We start from the raw sequence: 22,695 nt of genomic DNA on the forward strand, positions 1-22,695 counted from the left end.
TTTTATGCCAATACTAATCTCTTTTCATTACTGTAGCTCTGTAATAGAGTTTGAAGTCAGGGATGATGATGCCTCTAGATGTTCCTTTACTGTATATGATTGTTTTGGTTATCTTGGGTATTTTTTTCCATATAAAGTTGATTATTGTTCTCTAAAAGTCTGTGAAGAATTGTCTTGGCATTTTGATGGGGATTGCACTGAATCTATAGATTACCTTTTGTAGAATTGCCATTTTTACAATGTTTATCCTACCAATGCAAGAGCATGGGAGATCTTTCCGTTTTCTGGTATCTTCTTCAACTTTTTTCTTCAAAGCCTTAAAGTTCTTGTCAAAAAGATATTTCACTTCCTTGGTTAGTGTTACCCCAAGATACTTTATGCTATGTGTGGCTATTGTGAAAGGTGATGTTTATCTGGTTTCCTCCTGGGTTTCTCTATCTTTTGTGTATAGGAGGGCTACTGATATTTTTGAGTTGATCTTGTATTCTGCCACATTATGGAAGGTATTTATTAGCTGTAGAAGTTCTCTGGTAAAGTTTTTGGGGTGATATATATATATATATATATATATATATATATATATATATAAAATCATATCAACTGCAAATAATGAAAGTTTGAAATCTTCCTTTACAATATGAAACCCCTTGATCTTATTGTCTTAATGCTATTGATAGAACTTCAAGCACTACATTGAAGAGATATGGAGAGAGTGGACAGCCTTGTCTTGTTCCTGAGTTTGGTGAAATCACTTTGACTTTCTCTCCATTTAATTTGATGTGGGCTGTTGACTTGCAGTATATTGCTTTTATTATAGTTATATATGATCCTTATATCCCTAATCTCTCCAAGACCTTTATCATAAAGGGTGTTGAATTTTGTCAAATGCTTTTTCAGCATCCAATGAAATGATCATATGTTTTTATTTGTTTCAGTTTATTTATATGATGAATTACATTGATAGATTTTTGTATGCTGAACCAGTCCTGAATCTCTAGGATGAAGTATACTTGATCACAATGGATGATATTTTTGAACTGTTTTTGAATTTGGTTTGCTAGTATTTTATTGAGAATTTTTACATCAATGTACATGAGTGAGATTGGTCTGTAATTATCTTTCTTTGTTGAGCCCTTGTGTGATTTTGGTATCAGGGTAACAGTAGCTTCATAAAAAGAGCTTGGCAATGACTCTTCTCTTTTTATTATGTGGAACAATGAAGCAGTATAGGTATTAGCTCTTCTTAAAAGTTCTGGTAGGATTCTGCACTAAAACCATCTGGTTCTGGGATTTTTTTGGTTGGAAGATTTTTGATGACAGCTTCTATTTCCTTGTGACTTATAAGTGTGTTTAAATTGTTCACCTGGTCTTGATTTAATTTCGGTATATGATATTCATCTTTAAAATATGTCCATTTCTTTTACATTTTCCATTTTGTAGCATAAAGGCTTTTGTAATAAGACCTAATGATGCTCTGAATTTCCTCAGTGTCTGTTGTTATGCCCCGCTTTTCAATTCTAATCGTGTTAATTTGAGCATTCTCTCTCTGCCTTTTGGTTAGTTTGAATAGGGGTTTGTCAATCTTGTTGATTTTCCCAAAGAGCCAGCTCTTTGTTTCAATGATTCTTTGTATTGTTTACAGGGTTTCTATTTTGTTGATTTCAGCCCTCAGTTTATTTCCAGGCTTCCACTCCTCCTTGGTGAGTCTGCTTCCTTTTATTCTAGAGCTTTCAGCTGTGCTGTGAAGTCTCTAATGTGAGCTTTCTCCGTTGTCTTTATGTGGACACTTAGTGCTATGAACTTTCCTCTTAATACCGCTTTCATAGTGTCCATGGGTTTGGGTACGTTATGTTGTCATTTTCATGGAATTTAAGGAAGACTTTATTTTTTTTTCCATTTTCTTTATGTGGGCACTTAGTGCTATGAACTTTCCTCTTAGCACTGTTTTCACAGTGTCCCATAGGTTTGGGTATGTTGTGTCTTCATTTTCATTGAAGTCAAGGAAAACTCAAATTTCTTTATTTCTTCCTTGACCAGGTGTGGTTCAGTAGTTGACTATACACTTTCCATGATTTTGTAGGCTTCCTGGGGGTGTAACTGTTGTAACATTCTAACTTTACTTCATGGTGATCCCATAAGACACAGGTGGTTACTCTAACTTTTTTGTATCTGTGGATGTTTGCTTTGTTACAGAATATGTGATCAATTTTCAAAAAGGATTTATGAGATGCTGAGATAAAGGTATATTCTTTCCTGTTTGGCTAGAATGTTCTATAGATGTCTGTTATGTCCATTTGATTCATTCTATCTGCTAGTTCTCTTATTTCTCTGTGAAGTTTCGGTCTGGTTGACCTGTCCATTGGTGAGACAGGAGTGTTGAAATCTCCTACTATTAGTGTGTGGGGTTTGATGCGTGATTTGAGTTCTAGTAATGTTTCTTTTACATATGCAGGTGCTATTATATTAGGGGCATAGATGTTCAGGATTGAGACTTCTCCTTGATGAATTGTTCTTGTTATGAGTATAGAGTGTCCTTCTCCATCTCTTCTGATTGATTTTAGTTTGAAATAAATTTTGTTAGATATTAAGATAGCCACACCCGCTTGTTTCTTACATCCATTTGCTTGGAAAACCTTTCCCAACCCTTTACTCTTACGTAGTGTCTGTCTTTGAGGTTGATATGTGTTTCCTGTAAACAGCAGAATGCTCCGTCTTGTTTTTATATCCATTCTCTTATCCTGTGCCTTTTTATAGGTGAATTGAGTCCACTGATATTAAGTGATATTAATGACCAGTGGTTGTTAACTCCGATTATTATTATTTTTTTTGATGGTAGTGTTTCTGTGTTCTCCCTTCCTTGACTGGTGTTTGTGGAGGGCTTTTCAATGACTGTGTTCTTGTGGGTGTTGTTGGCTTCCTTGTGTTTAGGTTTTTTTTCTAGTACTTTCTGGGAGTCTGAGTTTAAGGTTACATATTGTTTAAATCTGTTTTGGTCATGAAAAATCTTGTTTTCCCATTGATGGTGAAAGAATACTTTGATGGGTATAATAGTCTGCTTTTGCATCCATGGTCTCTTAGTGTCTGCAGCACATTTATCGGAGACCTTCTGGCTTTCATGGTTTCCATTGAGAAGTCAGGTGTAAGTCTGATAGGTTTACCTTTATATGTTACTTGACCTTTTTCCTTTGTAGCACTTAATATTCTTTCATTATTATCTATGTTTTGTGTTTTGATTATTATATGTCACAGGGATGTTTTTATATGATGCAGTCTATTTGGTGTTTTGTAAGCTTCTTGTAATTCTATAGGGTTATATTCTTTTAGGTTGTGAAAGTTTTCTTCTATAATTTTGTTGAATATATTTTCTGGTCCTTTGAGCTAGAATTCGTCTCCTTCTTCTAACCCTATTATTCTTAGGTTTGGTCTTTTCATGGTTTCATGGATTTTCTGGATGTTTTGTATTAAGAACTTGTTTGATTTGTTTTTTGCTGTGATCAATGAGTCTATTTCCTCTATTGTATCCTTAGCACCCTAGATTCTTTCCTTTTTTTTTTTTTTTTTTGATTTTTCGAGACAGAGTTTCTCTGTAGCTTTTTGGTTCCTGTCCTGGAACTAGCTCTTGTAGACCAGGCTGGCCTCGAACTCACAGAGATCCGCCTGCCTCTGCCTCCTGAGTGCTGGGATTAAAGCCGTGCACCACCACCACCCGGCCCAAGATTCTTTCTTCTATATCTTGTATTCTGTTGATCATACTTGTCTCTGTAGCTCCTGTTCTTTCACCCAGATTTTCCATATCCAGCCATCCCTTGTTTTGTGTTTTCTTTATTACCTCCATTTCAGTGTTCAAGTCTTGAAATGTTTAGTTTACCTGTTTGTTTGCTTTTTTGTCATTATTTTGTTTTCTTAGGTATCTTTGAGGGATTCATTAATTTCTTCAAATTTTTGCTTGGCTTCCCTTCCATTTCTTTTTTTTATTGAAAAAAAAATTTTCCGCCTCCTCTCCGCCTCCCATTTCCCTCCCCCTCCTCCCGCCCCTCTCCCCCTCCCCCCACTCCTCTTCTCCTTCCTCTCCAGCCCCAAGAGCAGTCAGGATTCCCTGCCCTGTGGAAAGTCCAAGGTCCTCCCCACTCCATGCAGGTCTAGAAAGGTGAACATCCAAACTGTCTAGGCTCCCACAAAGCCAGAACATGAAGTAGGATCAAAACCCCGTACCATTGTCCTTGGCCTCTCATCAGCTCTCATTGTCCGCCATGTTCAGAGAGTTCGGTTTTATCCCATGCTTTTTCAGTCACAGTCCAGCTATCCTTGGTGAGCTCCCAATAGATCAGACCCACTGTCTCAGTGAGTGGGTGCACCCCTCGTGGTCCCGCCTTCCTTGCTCATGTTCTCCCCCCTTCTGCTCCTCGTTAGGACCTTGGGAGCTCAGTCTGGTGCTCGAGTGTGGGCCTCTGTCTCTATCTCCATCCATCGCTAGATGAAGGTTCTATGGTGATATGCAAGATATTCATCAGTATGGCTGTAGGATAGGGTCATTTCAGGTTCCCTATCCTTAGCTGCCCAAGGAAATAACTGGGGACATTGCCCTGGCATCTGGTAGCCACTCCAAGTTCAAGTATCTTGCCAACCCTTAGGTGGCTCCCTTAACTAAGATATGTGCTTCCCTGCTCACCTATCCAACCTTCCTTTATCTCCAATCATCCCGTTTCCCCAAGTTCCCCCCATCCTCTCCTTCACACTTTTCTCTCCCCATCTCCCCTTACCCCCATCCCACCCCACCCCCAAGATTGTTTTTCCCTTCCTGTTTAAGGGTCTCCATCATTGTCATAAGGTTATGTATAAAGTAATTCTTCTACTTCTTCTGTGTTAGGATTTTCAAATTTTCTTGTTGTGTGTTTGCTAGATTCTGGTGTTATCATGTTGCTTTTAATGATGTTGGAAGAATTCTTGCATTGGTGCCTGCCCATCTCTTCCTTCAAATGAGGCCAGCAGAGTCTTAGCATCTTGGTCTAATCTTTGTTGTGGCTGAATGTGTACTTGTGAGTTTTTCTTGGTCCGCCCTCTCTTAGGTTCACTCAGCACTGGTGCAGGCTCTCAGATCCCCTTTGCTCTGAAACAGGCTGTGCTGGGGGATCCACGGACTGTGCAGATGAAAAGGCCGCCTTGGGGGGCAGGGTGGAAAGGGGTAAAGAAAGCCAGCAGTCAGGATCACACCTTATTGGATGGCCAGAAATCCTTAGGGAATTAGAGGGGGCCTGAACTCAGTTCTCTGGGACCATCTTGCAGTGAGACCACACACTCCTCTCTCTGGATCTGATCATCATGGTAGCAGGGTCTCTTGCTGGGCTCTAAGGACCTCTCAGAAAAAAAAGGAGGGCTTAGGAGGCAGGGTGGGACAGTACAAAGAAGCCCTAGTGGCAGCAACACTCCCCACTGGCTCCCAGGATTCCTCAGCCCCAAAGCAGGCTGAGTTGGGAGATCTAAGGACCTTGCAAATGAAAAAGAGTGCTTGATGGAAGGGAGGAATGTGGTAAAGAAAGCCAGCAGCAGGGAACACACCATGCTGGATGGCCAGAAAAGCTTAGGGAATTGGAGGGGGCCTGGGCTTAGTTCCCCAGGACCTTCTGGCAGTCTGGCCACTCATTCACCTCTCTGGATCTGCTCAGCATGGGAGCAGGGCTATCTTATTCTTAAAATGTAACTGTTAAGAAATTCCTCTTTTGGAATATAGATTCCATAGAAATGAATTGCTTGTGGCCTAATGCGTATACATAGTAAGAATAAGACATTATATGACAGGTAATATGGATTATCAGCTTGACATGATCTATAATATACTAGAGACAAATACTTATACGTGTTTCTTAAGGTTTTCCTAAGTCTCTTAACAAAGTTGTGAAGCCATAACTTAGCTGTGAGCAATTATATAACATGACATATAGTCCTGAAAATAATAAAAAAGAGAAAATAAACTGAGTAAAATGATTCATAGTTTCTTCTTCCTGATTACATCCATAATCACCTCCTACTGCCATACATTTCCTGTCATGGTAGACTATTCAACTTAAAACATTATTTCATTAAATTAAATTGACAGTTTTGTTGTCACAGCATTGAGGAAAGTAATGAATAAATACTATGGTAAAAATGATTTATTTAAAAAACAACAAAAAAAAGAATTAGATATCTTATCTTCAGGAAAAACATCTGTTAGAATATAGGTGTAGAGATGCAATAATATCTCTATGTAGGAAACATAAGAGTTTGGGGTAAAACTTGTCAACCGTAAATAAAATAAACATAAAATCAAACAGATTTTGTTAACACTAAAAAGGATCATTGAGATAATAAAAATTATTTTCTTTATCAAATGAGTCAATGTAAGTGACAAGTTTAAAGTGAAACAAAAACATACACTAGAACTTACTAAATTATAAATTTAATTATTTCATTTTGTATTAATTGAAGTTTATTTTAAAGTTTGTGAATTTCATGGTAAAATTAGTAATTTAGCAGCAGTTTGTTTCCTATAAGTAAGTAACTGCATAAAAGTCATAGAAAAATAAATCCATTCCAGGAATGGTACAGCATATGCATTGTTTCAGCCTGTAAGAGTCAATGGTAGGAGAACTGCAGTAAGTTTTAAACTAGCATGTACTACATGGAGAGTTCTAGATCAGCCTGGTTTACAGAGTTAGAACTTGTCTCAAAAATACAAATAAATAAATCTGCATATAAATCTCCAATGAACAAATTTCAAATTTTTTGAGGACTAATGTGCTGTTTTTTTGTTTGTTTTTTTTTGTTTTTGTTTTTCTGTCAAATTCATGAAAGGAAAAACCTTTTGGAAAGAGAGAACATTTTAGGAAAAATGACTCCATAAGATTGGCCTACAAACAATTCTGTGGGGGCTCATTCTTAATTAATGATTGACACGGCAGGGTCCAATACTGTGTGGTAAATGCCACATTGAGGCAGGTGGTTGTACCAGGAATTCTTTTCTAGGGCCATCAACCAACTCTGAAATCATGATGTGGAGATTTATTAGTTTTAGATGCTCAGTTTAGTTTAGGCTTGTTCTTTTAACTTAAAGTAACCTGTTTACTTTACTTACTTTTTGCCTCAGGGATTTTTACCTTTCTTTCATTTTTTATATCTCACTTTCACTACTTCTTATGCCTGGCTGTCTTGCAGCTGCATGGCTGACCCTGGGTGTGTTCCTTTCTTCTAATTCTCTTCTTTTTTTACATTTTATGAGTCTAGATTTCTCCTCCTATTTATTCTCTCTGTCTGCCACCTCAGTATATCCTTTCTTCTGCTTAGATCCTGGCCATTCAGCTCTTTAATAGACCATTCATATGCCTTAGAAAACTAAGGTGGAAAAAAAAATGCAAGACATCTTCACATAATTGAGTACATATCCTTATATTATTAAACAAATTCAGTATAAACAATTACAACACATCTCTGCACAAATAAAATAATATTTAAAAACAGGTGATCCTCGCATGCAAATAAAAGCAGCCTTAGCAAGCCACTGGGAATGAGCTGATAAGAATAATTCAACCACAGTCTCTGCTATTGCCTCTGGCTTCAGTTTTCTGCTTTGACATTCTTGCCTGGCTTTATATGATAATGGACTATAACCTGTAAGAATAAAAAAATCCCTTCATGTCCTGATTTGCTTCTTGTCATAGTTTTTATGCTGGCAGAAGGAAACAAATTATGTCAACTAAGATACAATAAAAATTATATACCTTTAATATAACTACATAAATTTTGACATTTATAATAATAATATTAATGTCTCTATGTTTATTAACATACACGGAGTAATACAGTTCCATAGTTAGTTATATGGTGAAATTCACCTTCCCTAAATTCATATGTAGAATTACTCAACATAGCTTATTTGAAGATATGACATATTTTTCATTTTCTTTTTTTATTTATTTATTTTTTATTTAAAAGACAGGGTTAGCTGGTTTGCCCTGACTTTCCTAAAACTAGCTCTGTAGACAATGTTGGCCTTGAATTAAGAGATCCTCCTTCTTTTGCCTCCCATGCAAAAAGCATTTGCAACCACTCTCCAGCTGAATTTATGAAGTTTAAAGAGAAACCTAAAGTTAATTTGTACACATATGCAGTTTTATTTGTATCTTTGTAAGAAGACTTACTAAAGGCTACATCTCCAAATTATTAACTATTCCAAGTACTACAATGACTATGTTAACAAGAAATTCTAGAATTTAGTGAATTCAAAAACATTTTTACAACTTGTCCACACTATATAAAGAACTTAAATGGAGTATATTGACTGTGTCCTACCCAGCGTAAGGTATAATGTTGCTAAGGATGAGTTTTTTGACTAGGATTATCTCAAAAACTGCTCACACATGTGTTTTGAAGTTAACTTGAGAAGCTAGTGGGATTAATACCTATACATGTTATATCCTATGTGGTAAAGATTTCCTTGCCACATGATGTATAGTTAGACAAAAATGACAATCCAATAATAAAGGGAAAATCAGAAACAAAAAAACATAGCTCATTTTAGATGCCACATAGTAGAACAGATCTTATATTGTCTTGGTTCATATTCCTTTTACATTTGTAGAGATGAAATGATATCTCTGTTGATATTAAAGGTAAAGGAAAGTACATTGACTAAGAGACTAAAAGAGAATGTTGTATCTCAATTGAATATTTTGCTATGGCAAGATGTGTAAAAGATAATCTGTGACTGCAGCTTTCTATACTTTGAATACTTCGCATGACTGAAACAGAAACTAAAAGTGACAGATAAAAAGATATCATTTTAAACATATGCATTTTTCAATCTAACACGATTTCAATCTTATTTCAAATAAAGAACACTAAAATTATCACACTCATTTTTTCTATTTCTTTTATTTAATTTAATTATATATACATAATATATACATATATATGTATATGCATATACATGCAGACACAAACACACACATGTATGTTTCTCTGTGAGCAAGTATGTGTATATAAGTATAGGTGCCCACTGAGATAATAAAATGCTGTCACATATCCTGTAGCTGGATCATAGATGGTGGTAAACCTTCTTTTACCCTGACATGTGTGCTTGGAGTCAAACAATGGAAATACACTGAGCAAGTCTCAGGACACTAACCTCTATATCTTCTCTACTTCAGTCCCTTCAAAACAATTATGGCCAATTGAATCCTTTTCCTTCCTTCCTTCCTTCCTTCCTTCCTTCCTTCCTTCCTTCCTTCCTCCCTTCCTTCCTTCCTTTCTCTCTTTTATTTCTACTTTTCATTTATGGCAGTATCTTACTATGTCACTCTGACTGTCCTGTAAATGACTTTGTTTACAGGTTTGACCTAGAAGTCAGACATATGTCTAATTCACCTGTATCACACAACATTAAAATGTATAGGGATATCAGTGAATAAGTGAACTCTTATAGAATTTAATCTTTATAAGTGAATATAACAAAATTATTGCTATAACTTTGAAGATTACTGATTACTTTGTAATGATGGCAATACATTTCTAGAAGCATCAGACACATTTCTATGTTTTTAGCTGATTGCTGAAATCTTTACTCAATTTTCTACTACTGAAAATTGTTGTACTCACAGATAGATTATTATTGCACTCAGTCCATATTTTCAGGCATCACACACAGAATGCCTGTAGAACAGCTGTTGAATATCACAGAGAAGATTTAAAACTTCTATTTGATTTATTACCTTTATTAAAAATCACATAATATTATCAGTAAGACTACTTTCTTTAAGCAGTTAAGAAATTTTGCTTACTTTGGGAAATTCACTATACTTCTTAGGATATTCCTTGAGATCTTATCTTTGTCAAATTGATGTTTCCTTCCTTGAGCTTTCTCCTTTTCCAAGACATGTTTTCAAGTTTGTGTTTAATCAGATAAATAATATGACAAGTAACCTACAAATATAGCAAGTGATCCAATGCTTTCTATAGTCTATCTTTCCTTTCTTCATCAAGATAAGTTAATATTTTATTTAAATAATGTATATTTTAGAAAAAGAGTAGTTACAAAGAAGAGTTCATGGGGGAGAGTCACAGAAATAAAAAATGAATAATATAATTAGCAAGATGTGACTGATTAGTAAGGTAAGAATAAATGATTTTACTAATAGAAAGTAGTAACACATTCTGTACTATAACTGATATTAAATTTTCCATAGGAAAAATTGGTATTTCCTAATAAGAGTATTATATTTTTAAGAATTATGTTTGGAAAATCTTAACACCATTTGCCTTTTTTTTCTGGAAGTGTGACCCTGTGAGGTACATATGCAGTAGCCTACATCTCTTAACATTATAAGCAATTTTTAAAGAAATAGTTTGAGAGGGACACAGAATAGAAATCTTGGAAAAGAAATAGCAATTCTGGGCCAATGAGTAATTCAACACTGATTAATAAGCTAATTAGATAATAATGACGTAAAACCCTTTAGCTGTTTGTCAGCATGCAATATTTAACATTGTGAGTGACACAGATTTTTTTAGTAAATAGAAATTTAGTTTTATGAAATGAGAATATTTAAAAGAATAATGTTCTCTATGTTTATACTTATTATTTTGTGTCATCCAAGTAATTTTAATAAAGAATTTCTAATCTTTGTAATTTTTATGAAAAATAATTAAATTTTACAGTTACAGAAATGGTTATTCTTTTACCTTATCAAAAAAACTAGAAAGACACAATTTATAAGATAATTTTATATATTTGTAGCAAAAAGAAGCTAATAATCTTAAAAGTCATTCATGTGAACTTTTTGATGAAATAATATAATTTGAATGTACTTTACTTATTAAATATTAAATATCATCTAATATTTGCTGGAAGGATTTTCATTTCAGAATGAATATTAAAGTTTATCTAGAATTCACTTTTTAAATTTCAAAATATTTTATGAAATATCTTGATATGACAATATTAATGTTTTTCTTTAATTTAACATTTACTTTTAGATACACCAATAAAAGGGAAACATAAAAATCCATTAATATTTTATTGAATAAAATCATAGTTAAGTTTCATTTTGAACTGCAGAAAGACTGTCACTAAATTCATGGACTCTACATAATACAAAAAGTTGAGAATGTAGTAAGTACCTTAAGAAAATAAACCATGGCACCACTTTAAAGGCCAGGTAAAATTAGAGCACTGTATTTTGATATATGTATGCTATAAAAATTAATTTGAAATAAATTTATTATGCATAAGAAAACTGTCCTATTTGAGAAAGAGTATGAAATACAACATCTGTTATTTCAAATTATGATTATTTTATTGACATGACCTACAGCATTTTGCAACTGCTTAACATCATATCATAGCATTTATTGTACTTTGTCCTACATTCCAAGAAATAAATTAATCAATTCCAAATACAAAATAGAGTTTACATGGGAAGTGTATGTTTAAGTATGACAATATATACAAAAAAAATTAAGATGGAAACCAATAGTAGATAGAGATGCAGACATATTGATAGAGTTACAGATAGAAATGATGATAGAGGCGATAGAGTCACACATATCTTCAGAAATGTCTGAAACATGATAGAGGAAATGGAGTCACATATGTCATCAGAAACCTTTGAAACACAAGACAGTATCTCATCCCCATCAAAAATTTTGTAATAATCCACTTACACAAAAACTGTAAAAATATAAGAGGATTATATATATGACTTAACCATTCCTAGGTGGTTGGTTATGTTTTCATGAGACATGACTTCCATATTGCTGATGAGATCTTAATTTCAATTGGAAATCTGTTTATGCCAAAGAATTTGTGCCACTACTAAACATTTAGGGTTATTTGAATCATGCTGTTTGTTGTGATTCATAGAATAAAATATTTGTTTGTTTCCTTCTTTTCCAGCTTTAATGACACCATATGCCTTATTATGAAATCTATTGCTTAGTGAGAAGATTTTATGTCAGATACAGGCCACTGTTGTATGAAGGCCACTTGTTCATACCCAGCTGGTCAGCCCTGAAATAATCACTCAGAAACTATATTATTTAAATCACTGCTTGGCCAAAGGCTTAAGCATATTGCTAGCTAGCTCTTACATCTAAAATTAATGCATTTTTATTATTTTAAATTTTATCACGAGGTTCATGGCCTACTGGAAAGTTTCCAGCTGGCAGCTTGGGTCTTTACCCTTTTGTGGCTATACAGCATCTCTTAACACTTCCTTCTTTCTCCCAGAATTCAGTTTTGTTTTTCCACCTTGTTCTAGTCTGCTAAGCCACTAAATAAAACAGACTTATTCATTTACCAATAAAAGCAACACACAGACAGACATACCAGGCCAGACACTCTGGACTCTATGTGAGTAGTGCATGGTATCTCTTTCAATAGGTATTTGCTTTCTACCTCTGGTCAGAGGGGAAACAATAAAGAGCAGTAGAAATATTACTGAAAACAAAATCAAATAACATACAAAGTTGTAGAATCTAGACCCAACTTATATATCTACAATATAACACCTGATGGAGGAAGGTCATTGGTTAAAAAATAAAGAAACTGCTTGGCCCTCATAGGTTAGAACATAGGTGGGTGGAGTAAACAGAACAGAATGCTGAGAGGAAGAGGAAGTGAGCTCAGATGCAGGGCAGCTCCTATCAGAGCCAGATGCGATGCAGCCAGCCGCCAGGTCAGACATGCTGAATCTTTCCCGGGAAGATTGGTGCTACACAGATTATTAGAGATGGGTTGATCGGGATATGAGAATTAGCCTGTAAGGGCTAGAGCTAATGGGCCAAGCAGTGTATAAAAGAATACAGTTTGTGTGTCGTTATTTTGGGGCATAAGTTAGCCAGGCGACCAAGAGCTGGGCCAGCAGGAATACAGCCCACAGCTCCCACAACAAACACCTATATCCAAGATTCCTTCCAAAAGATGGGGCAAAATGACTTCAAGAGCCAGTGGTACAGGGAGATTGCTATAAGAATTTGACTTCTAGAAGTGCCCCTGACATCTCACCAACATGGTTGCCTAAACATGATCTGAACAAGGAAGGCACTAGTAGATGTTCTAACGTGGAATCAAGAATGTTTAGTAGACCTCCATCCAAGACAAAGAGATTTAGGTAACTGGGAAATGCTTAGAATAGTAAACATAATCTTCTCCATGCAACAGCATCTAAATTGACTGTTGTACAATGACTTTTCTATCACTGATTCATGACCAAGGCAAAATTTACATAAAAGAGTTTGTTTGGAGCTTATAGGTTCAATGGGTTGTTTAAAGTCCATTATCATTATGACAGAGAACATGGGAACAGATATGCAGGAATGGAGCTAGTGTAGTAACTGAGAGCATACACCTTTATTCACAGGCACAAAGCACAGAAGACTAACTGGAAATAACTCCAGCAAGACTATACTGACCCACATTGGAGCACCGGACTGAAATCTCAAGGTCCAAATGAGGAGCAAAAGGAGAGAAAGCACAAGCAAGGAACTCAGGACCGCAAGGGGTGCACCCACACACTGAGACAATCGGGATGTTCTATTGGGAATTCACCAAGGCCAGCTGGCCTGGGTCTAAAAAAGCATGGGAAAAAAACAGACTTGTTGAACATAATGGACAATGAGGACTACTGAGAACTCAAGAACAATGGCAATGGGTTTTTGATCCTATTGCACATACTGGCTTTGTGGGAGCCTAGGCAGTTTGGATGCTCACCTTACTAGACCTGGATGGAGGTGGGTGGTCCTTGGGCTTCCCACAGGGCAGGGAACCCTGATTGCTCTTTGGGCTGATGAGGGAGGAGGACTTGATCGGGGGAGAGGGAGGGAAATGGAAGGCGGTGCCGGGGAAGAGGCAGAAATCTTTAAGAAATAAATAAATAAAAATAAAAAAAATAAAAAGTCTATACTGCCTAATCTTTCCCAGTTTATTCAAATTGTTACTCAGAATTCAAGTGCATGAGCCTATATGAGACATTCTTATTCAAGTTACTAATTTCTACTCCATGTTCTCCATATATCTGTGATGATGCGATAATACAAAATATATTTAGTCTTACTTCAAATGTCATCATATTCATATACAATCTTACCCCATTTTAAAAGTACAAATTCCAATGCCGCTTCTGATATTCAAAAAAATACCTTAATTCGAAACTGTAAAAATTTCTGCAGGAGAGAGACATTTACAATGGGTGGATCCAAACTGTAGCCCATGGTGATTCTGCACACAAGAGACCTTGACAAGTGAAAGCCAGAGGCCTCACAGTGGACAAGAGACAAGTATGTCATGCAGGCAAAACTTAAGTGAATTGTTTTATTGACTTAAAAGGGAATACGTGAGGAAAGAGCAAAAAGAAATGGAGAGAGAAACATAGAAAGAGAGAGAGAGAGAGAGAGAGAGAGAGAGAGAGAAATTAAAAGATAGAGGGGGAAGAGAAGAAAGTAGGCAGAGTTTCAATTTAAAAAGAAACAGGATACTGCCTGACCTGAAGGCTACTTGATGCAGGGGTCTGTCGAGGGTCATCTGGACATTAAGAATAAAGACACTTCATTCTGTTATCACTTCAGTTCTTAACTTTAGTTAAGCATAGAGGTGCCAAATGCTGCTCATGACAAACCAAGCACATCCAGGTATACAATGGTTGGTGTCAGAGTGGGGACAACTACCAAGAGTGATCTGCAAGGGAGAGAAAACTGTAGAAGGTTGACAGTCAGAGACACATGGCCATTACTAAGTCAGCCAAAAACATGCACATGACCAGCAGACACAGCACCCAAGACAATCTGATTTCCAGAAGTCTCTGTCATCATACTCACAAGGAACAAACACTCAGAGGTTCAGTATTCTTACAAACAGAGAGAAAAGGGACCAAACCAGACAACATTAATCAACCAATCATGTTCCTATAGAGGCAAGACCACAGAGATACTTTTGGTTGTGATTTTCATAAGTCACAGTCATTTCTGGTATTTCAATACAAATTATAAACACTAAAAAAATAATGTGTCAAATACTTATGCTTTCACAAACTCAAAGAATTCTTTTAAGTTCAAGGAAGTTGACTTGTAATCATCTCAAATAGACCTTCCCACCTGGTCTTGGTACTCCCACCCTCAATTAAGAAAATATAAAAGGGCCAGCGACCTGGTCCAGAGACAGCCAACTCCACCAGAACATGCACAGGGAATAAACTGCTGAGCAAGAGAGCCAGAGCCAGAGGCCAGTGAGGGTATGGATGTGAATTTGGGACCTTCAAGGGAGTAGACCTAAGCCAGGACCCTGTGGGTCTTGGTGTGAATCTAGGATCTTTCACGAACTAGGCATGAGCCAGGACCTCTGTGGGTCCAGGCATTGGTCTGAAACATCAAAGGGAATAGGCAGAACCCTGGAACCTCTGTGGGTCTGAATGTGAGTCTGAGACCTCTGAGGGAGTAAGCCTGAGCCAGGTCCTCTGCAGTTCTGGGCACAACCAAGCCTGGGAACTCTGAGGCAGTAGACCAGAGTCAGAAACCTTAGGAGGACAAACTCCAAGCCAGGGACTTCTGCAGGAGTGGATCCACATTGGGATTTACAAAAAAATTGTCAAAGCCAGTAACTTAATTCAAAGTAGGCCTGAGGCAAAGAAAACCAGCTTGGGACAGAGCAGGATTGAGGCAACAAATTCCACAGGAGTGGGACTGAACCAGCTGCCTTGGATGGAGTAGGCTTGAGGAAGCAAGCTCCATGGGAGCAGAAGCCTGGAGCCAATCCAGCCCCAGAACATTTGTAGACTAAGGACAGAGCCAAAGATCTGATCCAAAGACAACAAACTCCACCAGAACAGGTACATGGGAGAAACTGCTTAGCTAGTGAGCCAGAGCCAGAGACCACTGAAGGTCCAACATGAATCTGGAACCTTTGAAGGAGTAGACCCAAGCCAGGAACCCTGTGGGTCTGGGCATGTGACTAGGACCTCCCAGGAGCTAGGCCTGAGCCAGGACCTTTGCCAGTCCTGTTATGATGTTGGGACCTCCAAGAGAGTAGGCAGGAACCAGAGAACTCTGCAGGGCCAGGCATGATTATGAGACTCAGGGAGAGCTGTGTCCCGGCTTCCTGGCTTATGCCCAAAATAATCACATGGAGATCTGTATTAATTAAATTTCTGCCTGGCCCATTATCTCCAGCCCCTTATTGGCTAACTCTCACATATTGATCTAACCCATTTCTAATAATCTGTATTGCCACTTGATTGTGGCTTACTGGCATGAGTCTAACCAGCGTCCATCTCAGAGAAGAGAGCCATGACATCTGCCACACTGCCTTCTTCCTCCCAGAATTCTGTTCTGTCTACTCCACTCACCTAAGGGCTAGCCTACAAAAGGTCAAGGCAGCTTCTTTATTTAACCAATAAAAGTAACACATAGACAGAAGATACTCCTACACTAATTCCAAAAAAAAAAAACCTCACAAACATATGGAAATTAAACAATGCTCACCTGAATCATCAATGGGCCAAAAGAAATAAGAAGTTAAAGATTTCTTAAAATTCAATGAAAATGGCCACACAACACACCCAAATTTGTCTGACACAATGAAAACAGTGTTAAGAGGAAAGTTCAGAGCACTAAATGTGTACATAAAGAATCTGGAAAATTCCACACTAGTGAATTAAAGGAACATTTGACGACTTTAAAACAAAAAGAAGCAAACTCACCTAAGAGCAGAAAATAATCAAATTGAGAGCTGAAATCAACAAAATAGAAACAAACAAACAATACAAAGAATTGGTTCTTTGAGAAAATTAACAAAATTGACAAACCTTTATTCAAACTAACCAAAAGGCAGAAAGATAATATCAAAATTAAGAAAATCAGAAAAGAAAAGGGGGACATAGCAACAAACATGGAAGAAATACAAAGAATCATCAGGTCATATTTTCAAAAACCTGTACTCTACAAAATTGGAAAACATGAAGGAAATGGACAACTTTCTGGATAAATATCACCTACCAAAATTAAATCAAGACCAGATAAGCAAATTAAGCAGACCTATAAATGCTGAAGTAGTAGTAACAGTCATCAAAATTCTACCAACCAAGAAAAGCCCAGGAACAGATGGTTTCAGCTCAGAATTATACAAGACTTTTAAAGAACTAATACCAAAACTCCTCAAAATATTCCACACAATACAAACAGAATGAACATTGTCAAACACTTGTTAAAATGAGGCTACAATTACCCTGATACCCAAACCACAGGAAGACATTACCAAAAAAGAGAATTGCAGACCAGTCTCTCACTCATGAACATTGAAGCACAAATACTAAATAAATTACTGGTAAACTAAATCCAAGAACACACCAGAACCATCATCCAACATGATCAAGTTGGCTTCATCCCAGAGATGCAGGGATGGTTCAGCAAATAAAAATCTGTCAATGTAATCCACCATATAAAAAAAAACAGAAAAATAAAAACCATATGATCATCACATTAGATGCCAAAAAAAGCTTTCGACAAAATACAACATCCCTTCATGATAAAGGTGTTGAAAAGAGAAGGAATACAAGAAACACACCTAAACATAATAAAGACAATATACAGCAAGACAAAAGCCAACATTAAACTAAATGGGGAGAAATTTCAAGTGATTCCACTGAAATCAGGAACAAGACAAGGTTTTCTACTCTCTCCATATTTATTCAATATAGTTCTTAAGGTCCTAGCTAGAGCAATAAGACATCAAAAGGAGATCAAGGGGATACAAATTGAAAAAAGAAGAAGTCAAACTCTCACTGTTTGCTGATAACATGACAGTTTACATAAGCCATCCCAAAAATTCTACAAAGCAACTTCTAAGACTCATAAACACTTTCAGTAATATAGCAGGATACAAGATTAACTCAAAAAAATCTGTAGCCTTCTGTTACACAGATGATAAAAGGGCTGGGAAAGAAATCAAAGAAACACCCATCACAATAGCCACAAAGAGCATAAAATATGAGAGTAACTCCAACCAAACAAGTGGAAGACTTGTATTACAGGAACGTCAAACCTTTGAAGAAAGAAATTGAAGAAGACACCAGAAAGTGGAAAGATCTTCCATGCTCTTAGGTAGGCAGAATTAACATAATAAAAATGGCAATCATAAAAAAAAAGCAATCTACAGATTCAACGCAATGTCCATCAAAATCCCAGCAAAATTCTTCACAGACCACAAAAGAGCAGTACTCAACTACATATTAAAAAGCAAAAAATCCAGGATTGCCAAAATAATCCTGTAAAATAAAAGAACTTCTGGAGTCATTCCAATCCCTGACTTCAAACTCTACTACAGAGCTACAGTACTAAAAACAGCATGGTATTGGCATAAGAACAGAAAAGATGGCCAATGTAACTGAATAGAAGACCTGGATATTAATCCACACTCCTTTGAACACCTGTGACAAAGAAGCAAAAAATATCAAATGGAAAAAAGAAAGCATATTTAAGAAATGGTGCTGACACAACTGGATATCAACATGTAGAAGAATGAAAATAGACCCATATCTATCACCATGCACAAAACTGAAGTCCAAATGGATCAAAGACGTCAACATAAAGCCAGCCGCACTAAAACTTATAGAAGAAAAAGTGGAAAGTACACTTGAATGCATGGGTATGGGAGAGCACTTCCTAAATATAACCCCAGCAGCACAGACTCTTGAAGAAACAATTAATTAATAAGTCCTCTTGAAACTGAAAAGCTTCTGTAAAGCAAAGGACACAGTCAACAAGAAAAAATGAGAGCTTACAGAATGGGAAAAGATCTTCATTAACCCCACATCATAAAGAAGTTTGATCTCCAAAATATACAAAAATCTCAAAAAAACTTGCTAATCAAAAGAACACATAATCTAATATTTAAAAAATGGAGTACAGACCTAAACAGAGAACTCTTAACAGAGGAATCTAAAATGGCTGAAAGACACTTAAAAAATGTTCAACATTCTTAATCATCAGACAAATACAAATCAAAACAACTCTGACATTCAATCTTGACCTGTAAGAATGGTCAAGATCAAAAACACTGATGGCAGCTTATTCTGGAGATATTGTGGGGAAAGGGGAACACTTCTGCATTGATAATGGAAATGCAAGCTGGTACAGTCCCTTTGGATGTTAAATGTGGCAATTTCTCAGAAAATTAGGAAAAAAACCTTCCTCAAGATCTAGTAATATCATGTTTGATTATATGTCCAAAGGATGCTCAATACTGCCAAAAGAACATGTGCTCAACTATGTTAATAGCAGCATTGTTTATCATAGCCAGAACCTGGAAACAACCTAAATGCCCATCAACCAAATAAGGGATAAGAAAAATGTGGTACATTTACAAAATGGAGTAATACACAGCAGAAAAAATAATGACATCTTGAATTTTACATGAAAATGGATGGAGCTAGAAAACATTATTTTGAGTGAGGTAACCCAGACACAGAAAGTCAATTATCACAAGTACTCACTCATAGTTGGTTTTTCAACATAAAGCAAAGAAAACCAGCCTACATACCACAATCCCAGAGAACTTAGACAACAATGATGACACTAAGCGGTACTTACATAGATTTAATCTATACAGGAAGTAGAAAGAGACAAGATCTCCTGAGTAAATTGGGAGCATGAGGACCTTGGGGGAGGGTTAAAGGGGGGAAGGGAGAGGCAGGGAGTAGAGCAGAGAAAAATGTCAAGCACACTAGCAATCAATTAAAAAAAGAAATTATAAAGAAAAAATATTCCCCAAACTTAACATTGTCCTCTGATCTGCCAAACTTGTACGAGGTCCATGAGATGAGACATCGTTCCACAAAGCCAGTAATGTAAAGTGAAACCACCAGCTACCCTAGGACATGGCCAACTTACCAGTTTTGGGCATCCTTTATTTTATGTCACACTTACTTATTCTATTGCATAGTCGCATAATGGAGAATACAAATAAACATTCAAAAAAGTCACTATTAGATTATTTTGAAATATTTGCTAATTAAATAATCCATTTTTGTTCAATTTCACCTCAGGCAAATATTTAGAATCAGTGCAGAAAGCAATCTTTTTCTTTGACAAACTTTCTCAAGGATGGTATCTGTTCTACTGGAGCCTCTGGCTCACCTCCACATTGTTGAAGATGCCCCATTTCTGTCTCTCTCCAAAATAAGCACTCTTGGAGTGTCTCCAAATAAAACAAAGACAATAAAAGTCCAGTTGCACACTCTTTCAGATTATTGAAACTTCCTCCCCTGTTACTGCCAGCTGTACTAATTATTACTTAATCACTCAGCTCTTTTACATACTTGGGCACATACTCAGGTTGTGGTGGACATATCATTTCCCCTTGACTACACAATCTATAAAAATTTACTGCTCTGCCTCATTGTGTGACTTCTATCCCTCATTCTCTAAGACCAGTAAACCTACCCAGGAGTTGGTTTGCTCAATATCTTTTTATATATGTTTTTCAGTTTGGCTTGACTTGGCTTTTTGTACCAGCTGAAGAACTTATTGTCATGGCATAGAAATCCTATTAGTCTCTAGCACAGTCACTAACATTTTCTTTCCCTCTGAAACCACTTTAGGTGGGCATCCATAGTTTACATTTATCTCAGCACTTTATTAAACTTCCTAGTAGGATAATCCATTAAACCTGGCTTATAGTGTTCAAATGCTTTCATATTTCAAACTCCCAAGTCTTTCACATTAGTAAAAAAATAAAAGAAAGAAAAAGACAAAAGCAAACAAATAACAAACAAAGCATTGTAAGGAATGTTATACTATACCAATTCCTGACACCAATGTCTTTCTTGGTTAGTTTAGTTTTCTAGTTCTGTAATAGAATATCATGATAAAGGCAATATAAATATAAGAAAGATTTTTAGGTGCTTATAGTTTCAGAGGGCTGATTAATGTCTGTTATCATTATGACAGGGAGCATGGCACCAGCCTGACAGACATGGTCCTCAAGCAGTATCTCAGAACCTGAAGATTTCTATAACTTTATCCACAAGTATGAATAATAGATAACTAGAAAGGATTGTCATTGACTTTTAAAACCTGAAAGATCTTTTACAGTGTCATAACTTCTCCAAAAGACCATACTTCCTAATTCTTTCCAAATATCTCCCTCAACAGGGAAATAAGCACTTAAACATATGAGACTATGGTGTGCATTCTCATTCAAGCAACCATGATTATTTTAAACCAAACATTCAACTTTGAAAACATACACTTACAGATAATGGTATATGAACTGAATATGTATTATTTGTGTATTTGGAAATATCTATATTCATCTCTCTTTATATATGCATGTACAGATACTGTAAAATTATTAAACAAAATGAGTACATGAATTTGAAAAGGAGGATAAGATATACATAAGAAGGTATGAAAAGGAGAAAATGACACATTTATACTTCAATTCGAAAAAAATTAAAATATAGTATTGATCTCCTGTATGTCATCACCATTATAAAAATACAACCTTCATCCGACGATGGATGAAGATAGAGACAGAGATCCACATTGGAGAACTGGACTGAGCTCCCAAGGTCCCCAAACAACTGCTTCTCTTTTCAGAGAAACACGTGTGCATTTCTCACTAAAGCTTTTCATGAAATCAATACACTTTCAAAAGAACGTGATTATCTTTCAAAATAAAGCTTGTACAGAGAAAAGGAACACTGCTCTCACTTCTAACAATACTTTGATGTGTCCCATACAACTGAACCAAACAGAGAATTCTCAACAGAAGAATTTTAAATGGCCAAAAAACACTTAAGCGCATGTTCAACGTCCTTAGCTATCATGGGAATGCAAATCAAAACAACTTTGAGATACCATCTTACACCTGTCAGAATGGCTAAACTCAAAAACACCAATTATAACCTATGCTGGAGAGGATGTGGGAATGCAAATTTGTGCAACAACTTTGGAAATCACTGTGGCGGTTTTTCAGAAAATTGGGTATCAACCTATCTCAGGATCCAGCAATACCACTCTAGGGAATATACCCAAGAGATGCCCAATCATACTACAAAAGTATTTGTTCAACTATATTTGTAGCAGCAATATTTGTAACAGCCAGAACCTGGAAATAATCTAGATGCCTCTCAATCGAGGAATGGATAAAGAAAGTATGGCACATCTATACATTAGAGTACTACTCAGCAGTAAAAAGCAATGACATCTTGAATTTTGCATGCAAATGGAAGAAAATAAAAAACACTGTTCTGAGTGAGATAACCCAGATCCAAAAACATGAATATGGTACGTACTCACTCATTAGAGGATTCTAACCATAAACAAAGGACATTGAGCCTATAGTCCACAATCCTGGAGAAGCTAAATTATAAGGTGAACCCAAAGGAAAACATATATAGATCCTCCTGGAAATTGGAAGAAGACAAGATAACCAGGCAAAAGTCAGGAGTATGGGGGTGGTGTAGAAGTGGGGGTGAATGGGAGGGGGGATAGAAAGGAGAAGGGGAGGGTTGGGGAGAGCTTGGGGGAGTGGGACTGTTGAGAGGGAGGAAGGGCGGACATGGGAGCAGGGAAGAAGATATCTTATATCATATCACCTTACAAATGAAAAAAATTATGAACATTTCTTTGGGGAATTTGGGCATTATTTTCTCCCAACTTTTTTCTGAGGAT

Source organism: Chionomys nivalis, chromosome X (assembly GCF_950005125.1).
Source record: "Chionomys nivalis chromosome X, mChiNiv1.1, whole genome shotgun sequence".
Taxonomy (NCBI): domain Eukaryota; kingdom Metazoa; phylum Chordata; class Mammalia; order Rodentia; family Cricetidae; genus Chionomys; species Chionomys nivalis.